The sequence below is a fragment of the Petaurus breviceps genome, unplaced genomic scaffold, assembly GCF_028583685.1.
Source record: "Petaurus breviceps papuanus isolate PSGF00001 unplaced genomic scaffold, PetGlider_PUasm1.0 80, whole genome shotgun sequence".
Taxonomy (NCBI): domain Eukaryota; kingdom Metazoa; phylum Chordata; class Mammalia; order Diprotodontia; family Petauridae; genus Petaurus; species Petaurus breviceps.
The window spans coordinates 4,977,346-4,983,926 of NW_027186540.1; the positions used below are offsets into that span (position 1 = coordinate 4,977,346).

A 6,581-nucleotide genomic window follows, 5' to 3' on the forward strand; every position below is an offset into this window, starting at 1 on the left:
CTCTCTGTCTCTCTGTCTCTCTCTGTCTCTCTCTGTCTCTCTCTGTCTCTCTCTCTCTCTCTCTCTCTCTCTCTCTCTCTCTCTCTCTCTCTCTCTCTCTCTCTCTCTCTCTCTCTCTCTCTCTCTCTCTCTGTCTCTCTCTCTCTCTCTCTCTCTGTCTCTCTCTCTTTCTCTCTCTCTCCCTCCCACCCCCGTGTGTCTCTCCTCTGTCTCTGTCTCTTCCTCTCTCTGTCTGTCTCTGTCTCTCTCCCTCTCCTCTGTCTCTGTGTGTCTCTCCTCTGTCTCTGTCTCTGTCTCTTCCTCTCTCTGTCTGTCTCTGTCTCTCTCCCTCTCCCCCCTACTCCCTTTTATATTCTCTCTTCTTCTCCCCTCTTACTCCCTGATTTTTCCCTCTTTTTCTCTTTCCCTCTCCCTCTCTCTCTCTTTCTCCCTCTTTTCTTCTTTCCTTTTCTCCATCTCTCCAGATGTTTCTCTTCATTCCTCTGCAGCCTGATGAGTGGGTACAGGTCTCTTGGTGGCCTTCACTGTACCTTAGAGCAGAGCAGCCATGTGGTTGCCTGAAACTGAGCCCCCAAACCCATGCCAAAAAGAACCGGAGGGCCTCCAGCTATTCTGCCTTTGTCTAATTCCCACTCTGGATAATTTCCTTTGCTTGAAGAAGGGGTTGGCAAAAACCACTAGATTAGGGATCAAGAGATCATAGGAACAGAGATTTAATGTTGAAAAGGACTATTTTAACCCCTTGTCTTTTATAGATGAAGAAACTGAGACCCAAAAGATTAAGTGATTTGCCCAAAGTTACGCAGGTAATAAGTAGCAAAGCCTGAATTCAAATCCAGTGCTTCTAACCCCAAATCCAGCATGCTTCCACAGAATTCCAACCCCAGTTTTACCACTTATAATCGCACATCAGAATCTGTGCCTCCATCAAAATAAACACGGAGATGCTTTCCCAGGATTCCACTGGCCACTGACCTCCTCTACACTCTAACTCACTATGTGATCTTAAACAAGTCACTTGGTCTCTTTTGTCTTCAGCTTGCACATCTATAAAATGAAAGGGTTGGACCAGATGATTTCTAAGGGCTCTTCTACCTCGAATATTCTGCAAATCTCTCTTGTAGACTGTTGGTCTTCATCCCCTCTACATGGTCTGTCAGAGAGAAGCCACAAGTCAAATGTTTCCTTATCTTCTGCATTGGAACAGCTCTGTTAGGAAGACACAGAAACACCAGCCCAGAAGAAGGTGTTAACTTTCTACTCCCAAACACATTGCGGTTAAGCCAGCCAAGTGACAAAGATGAACAAATCCACACTGTGATTGCCCAAGAAGGCGTTTGGAAGAATGAGATGGTTTCCCTGGCATCTAAGGACTTCTTGCTGGTCCATTTGTTTTCATATACTCCCTTGTATTATTAAATAACTTCAAGGCTGTGTAACTTGCTTGCCAAAGTAGACTTCAAACTCCTGGAAGGCAGATAATATCTTGTACATTGTCTCTTGTTTAATTAATTTTTTTTCCAATTAGCAACAATCTGTTTTCTTTCCCTCTCACCTCCACCCTTAACATTGCAAAAAGAAAGAAAGAAAAACAAAAGTATTGTAACAAATCCACAGTCAAGCAAAACAAATTCCCACGTTGGCCACGTCCAAAAATTTTATGTCTCATTCTGCATGCTGAGTCCATTACTTCTATGTCAGGCGGTGACTAGTAGGCTTGTCATCGGTTCTCTAGAATCATGACTGGACACTGTGTAGATCAGAGTTCTTAAGTCTTTTAAAGTTGTTCATCTCTACAATGTTGTTGTTATTGTATAAATTGTCTTCTGGTTCTGCTCATTTAACTCTCCATCAGGTCACAAAAGTCTTCCCAGATTTCAAGGAAATCACCCTTTTCATTATTTCTCTTTTTGTTTTGCTTTTTTTTGTTGTTGTTGATTTTTTTTGAGGGAGGAAGGCAGGGCAATTGAGGTTAAGTTACTGGCCCAAGGTCACATGGCTAATAAGTATTAAGTGTCTGAGGTCGGATTTGAATTCAGGTCCTCCTGACTCCAGGGACGATGCTCTATTCATTACATCGCCTAGCTGCCCCCATTACTTCTTATGGCACAGTTATATTCCACTACCGTGTTTCCCCGATAATAAGACACTGTCTTATTATTTTTTTGGAAAGAAAAACACCAGAGGGCTTATTTTCAGGGGAGGGCTTATGTTGTCCTGCCTCAGCTCTCCTCCGCGGCACTGCTTTCAATGGCGCCAGCAAGCAAATCACTGGGGAAGAACAGGATGATGTGCTCACTGCTGCAGCTCTGATTGGATGCAGCTCAGAGCGCAGTGTGCGTTTCACCGGGGGGGGGGGGGGGGGGGGGACGGTGCATACAGAGGGTACCGTAATGTAGCGTGTAGCGCAGGGGATCACCTTCACTACAGTAGCAATCTCAATAGGGCTTATTTTCGGGGGAGGGCTTATATTAGAGGAATCTTACACAGTAAGGGGAGGGCATATTTTCGGGATAGGTCTTATTATCGGGGAAACACGGTATATTCATATATCACAATAGATGGGCACCCCTTTATTTTCCAGTTCTTTGTTAACAGAAAAAAATTGCTATAAATATTTTGCACATCTGAGTGTTTTTCCTCTCTCTTTGAACACAGTATAGCTGTAGTATAGCTGGTTCAAAGATTCTGCATATTTTAGTCACTTTGGGGGCATAATCTCACACTGCTCTCCAGAATACCTAGACTAATTCACAGCTTCACCAACAATGCATTAATGTGTCTCTTTTCCCACATTCTCTCCAATATATTTAATTTTCCTTATTTGTAAACTTTGCTAATCTGATGGATGTAAGGCAAAACCTTAGAACTGCTTTATTTTGCATTTCTCTAGTTATTGGTCATTTGGAGCATTGTTTTGTTTGGCTATTGATGACTTAATTTCTTTTTTTTCATTATATTTGGATTTATTTTAAGCTTAAATATAAAATAATGAAAGGAAAAACACATTACAATGTACACAGCACAACATGAGAGGATTCAATATAAAGCAATAACTTTCTATTTCAAGAAAACCAAATAATGAATACTACACATTATTTTCAAAGCTGCCCATCTTTACTTTCTCATATGTGTGGTGTGCAGGGCACTGGGGAAACAAAGACAAAATGAAAATCTCTGCCCTGAAGAAACTTACTTTCTAACAGGGAATACAACATGTACATAAAATAGCAAAATGCTCTGTTACTATAATATTGGCAGTTGCATGACTCAGTGGATAGAATACCAGACCTAGAGTCAGGAAGACCTGAGTTCAAATCCAGTTTCAGAACACTTAACTAGCTGTGTGACCCTGGGCAAGTCATTTTACCTCTGTTTGCCTCTGGAGAAGGAAATGGCAAACCACTCCAATATCTTTGCCAAGAAAATTCCAGGCCCAGCACTCTATCCATTGCACCATCTAGCTGTCCTATGTACATTTTCATATAGTGTCTTACTTTGTCATATATTGGCTCATCCTACCCATAAGCAATCAATATTACTCTAATTGTTTGACTATCTTTTTTCTGTAAAGAATTTTTTTACAGTTGCATTACTATAGTTCCTGTGTATGTCCTAGTCGGTAAACTCCCAAGTATTTTATACTTTTGTAGTCATTTTAGATGGAATTTCTTTCTCTATATCTTGCTGATAGATTTTGTTGGCATGCTGGTCCATAAGATTACAAAGAGTTAGATACAACTGAACAACAAAGGAGAATACCTCATGTTGTCCTTTATGATTTTCAAAATATGTGACTCTTAACAACCCAATGAAGTAGAAATCTTAGTCAAAAAATTAGCCTGATGAACATACCTATATCTACACATGTTTTGTGTGACTGTTAGTCGTTTTTCTGATTTTAGGAAAATATATATCCTGAGATGAGAGTATCCAACTGACCAGTAAGACTGAAAGGTTCATCAAAGCCATTAGAGGTTCCTCTAGCAATTGGACATGAACTCTTCCCTTTTCATAGCTCTGAAAGGTCATTTTCTCCTTACTCCTTTCATTTGTTTATGATATGACTTTTTAATATCTAAACCATGTATCTATTTGGAATTTACTTTGGCACATGGTGTGAGGTATTGGTCTAAAACCTAATTTCTACAAGACTCTCTTCTATTTTCTTAGCTGTTTTCTCAAATAGTGAGGTCTTCTTCCAGGAGTTGAGGTCTTTAGGATTATTGAACACTGGGCTACTAGAGTAGTTTGTTCCTGTTTCTTGTGTATCTACTCTGTTCCACTGACTGTCTTCTCCAGCTCCTTGAGGGCAGGAACTATCCTTTGCCTCTTTTTGTATACCCGGTACTTACCAGAGTGGCTGGTACATAGTAAGCACTTAATGTTTATTGACTGAATGACTGAATCAGTACCAAATGATTTTGATGAGTACTGCTTTGCAGTTTATTATGAGATCTGATTAGGCCCTTCCTGCTTTTTTCATTATTTCCCTTGAGATTCCTATCCTTTTGTTCCTCCAAATAAATTTAATTATCATTTTTTTGCACTGGATATGGTGACTTTATTGATGGTACACAATGCAGGACTCTAAGCTTCTCCCCCTTACTACAAGGGTACTTTGGAACAAGGTTGTGAATGGGACATGGGATCTCCAGTATAGGAACACAGGTTAGGAATGTGGGCTCCCCAGTGGTGGAACTCCTTTTTTGACTGGGGATGAAGATCCATGGCTTCCCACTTTACTCCTTGGAGGCCTTGTAGACCATGAGGTCTACTACACGGTTACTATAACCATACTCATTGTCATACCAGGAAATGAGCTTGACAAAATGGTTATTGAAGGTAATACCAGAGCCAGCATCAAAGGTAGAAGAGTAGGTATTGCTGTTGAAGTCACAGGATACAACCTGGTCCTCTGTATAGCCCAAGATGCCCTTTCAGGGTCCCTCTGATGCTTGCTTCATTACTTTCTTGATATCATAATATTTGGCAGGTTTCTCCAGGTGGCAGGTTAAATCCACAACAGATACACTGGGAGTAGGAACATGGAAGGCCATGCCTGTGAGCTTCCCATTCAGCTCAGGTATGACCTTGCCTACAGCCTTAGCAGCACCAGTGGAAGCAGGGATGACGTTTTGGGCAGCACCATGCACATCATGCCAAAGCTTACCAGAGGGGCCATCTACTGTCTTCTGGGTAGCCATTTATTAATGGCATGGACTATAGTCATGAGTCTTTCCACAATGCCAAAGTTGTCATGAATGACCTTGGCCAAGGGGGCCAAGCAGTTGGTAGTGTAGTAAGCATTACTGACGATCTTAAGGGAATTATCATATTTCTCATGGTTCATTCCCATCACGAACATTGGGTTATCAGCAGAAGGGGCAGAGATGATGACCCTCTTGGCTCCACCCTTCAAGTGAGCCCCAACCTTTTCCATGGTGGTAAAGACTGTACTGGATTCTACAACATACTTGGCTCTGGCATCTCCCCATTTAATATTGGTGGATCCCATTCCTGGAAGATGGTAATGGCTTTTCCATGGATCACCAGCTTCCCATTCTCAGATTTCACAGTGCCCTTGAACTTGCCATGGGTGGAATCATATTGAAACATATAAACCATGTAGTTGAAGTCAATGATGGGGTCACTGATGGCCACAATGTCTACTCCACCTGAGGTGAATGCAGCCTTGGTCACCAGGTGCCCAATATAGTCAAATCCATTGACTCCGACCTTTACCATCTTGTTCCAGGGATGCAACTGAAGCAGTAGAACCTGGTACTGAGCTTGTGAGAAAAGCCAAAAGCCTAATTATCATTTTCAAACTAAAAATTAATCCTTAGGTAATTTGAATTATAAGACCCAGAAAAAATAAATTAATTTAGTACTAATGTCATTTTGTCATATTGTCACATTGTTGTTGTTCTGTCATGTCTGGTTCTTTGTGACCCTATTTGGGTTTTCTTGGCTTAGACACTGGAGTGGTTTGTCATTTCCTGCTCTAGCTCATTTTACAGATGAGGAACTGATGCTATTAGTGTTAAGTGACTTGCCCAGGGTCATATAAGCAGTAGCCAGATTTGAACTCACAAAGATGAATCTTCCTGACTCTAGGCCCAACACTCTATCTACTTTGCCACCTAGTTGCACTGTGTGTGTGTGTGTGTGCGCGCATGTGTATTTTATATTTTGTCATATATTGGTTCATCCTACCCATGAGCAATTACATTTCTCTAATTATTTAGGTCTATTTTTATATCTGTAAAGAATTTTTATAGTTGTATTACTATAGTTCCTGTATGTATCCTAGTAGGTAAACTCCCAGATATTTTATACCTTTTATAGTCAATTTAAGTCTTTTTATATATCTTCCTGATGGATTTTCTTAGTAACATACAGAAATAATTAAATTTGTATGGATTTATTTTATATGTTGCAATTTTAATGATGTTAGTATTTTAATATAATTTTAGTTGATAAAATTTTTGTTCCCTAAATTAACTTGTGACTGGAGTTGGTAGCAAAATCTATTAGAGCAGAAGCAGCCAATCACACAGGAAATGCTAGCAGTCAGA

At 40.5% G+C, this 6,581-nt stretch overlaps 1 long non-coding RNA gene across 1 annotated transcript; it reads right to left on the reverse strand.

The window, feature by feature from the left end:
- Window positions 1–4,539: 4,539 nt before the first annotated feature.
- LOC138175929 (uncharacterized) lies at window positions 4,540–5,788 on the reverse strand. The gene is made up of 2 exons (XR_011172126.1): window positions 5,591–5,788; window positions 4,540–4,701 (listed from the first exon to the last, which is right to left on the reverse strand). It is a non-coding gene; the product is annotated as an uncharacterized lncRNA (long non-coding RNA).
- Window positions 5,789–6,581: the final 793 nt, after the last annotated feature.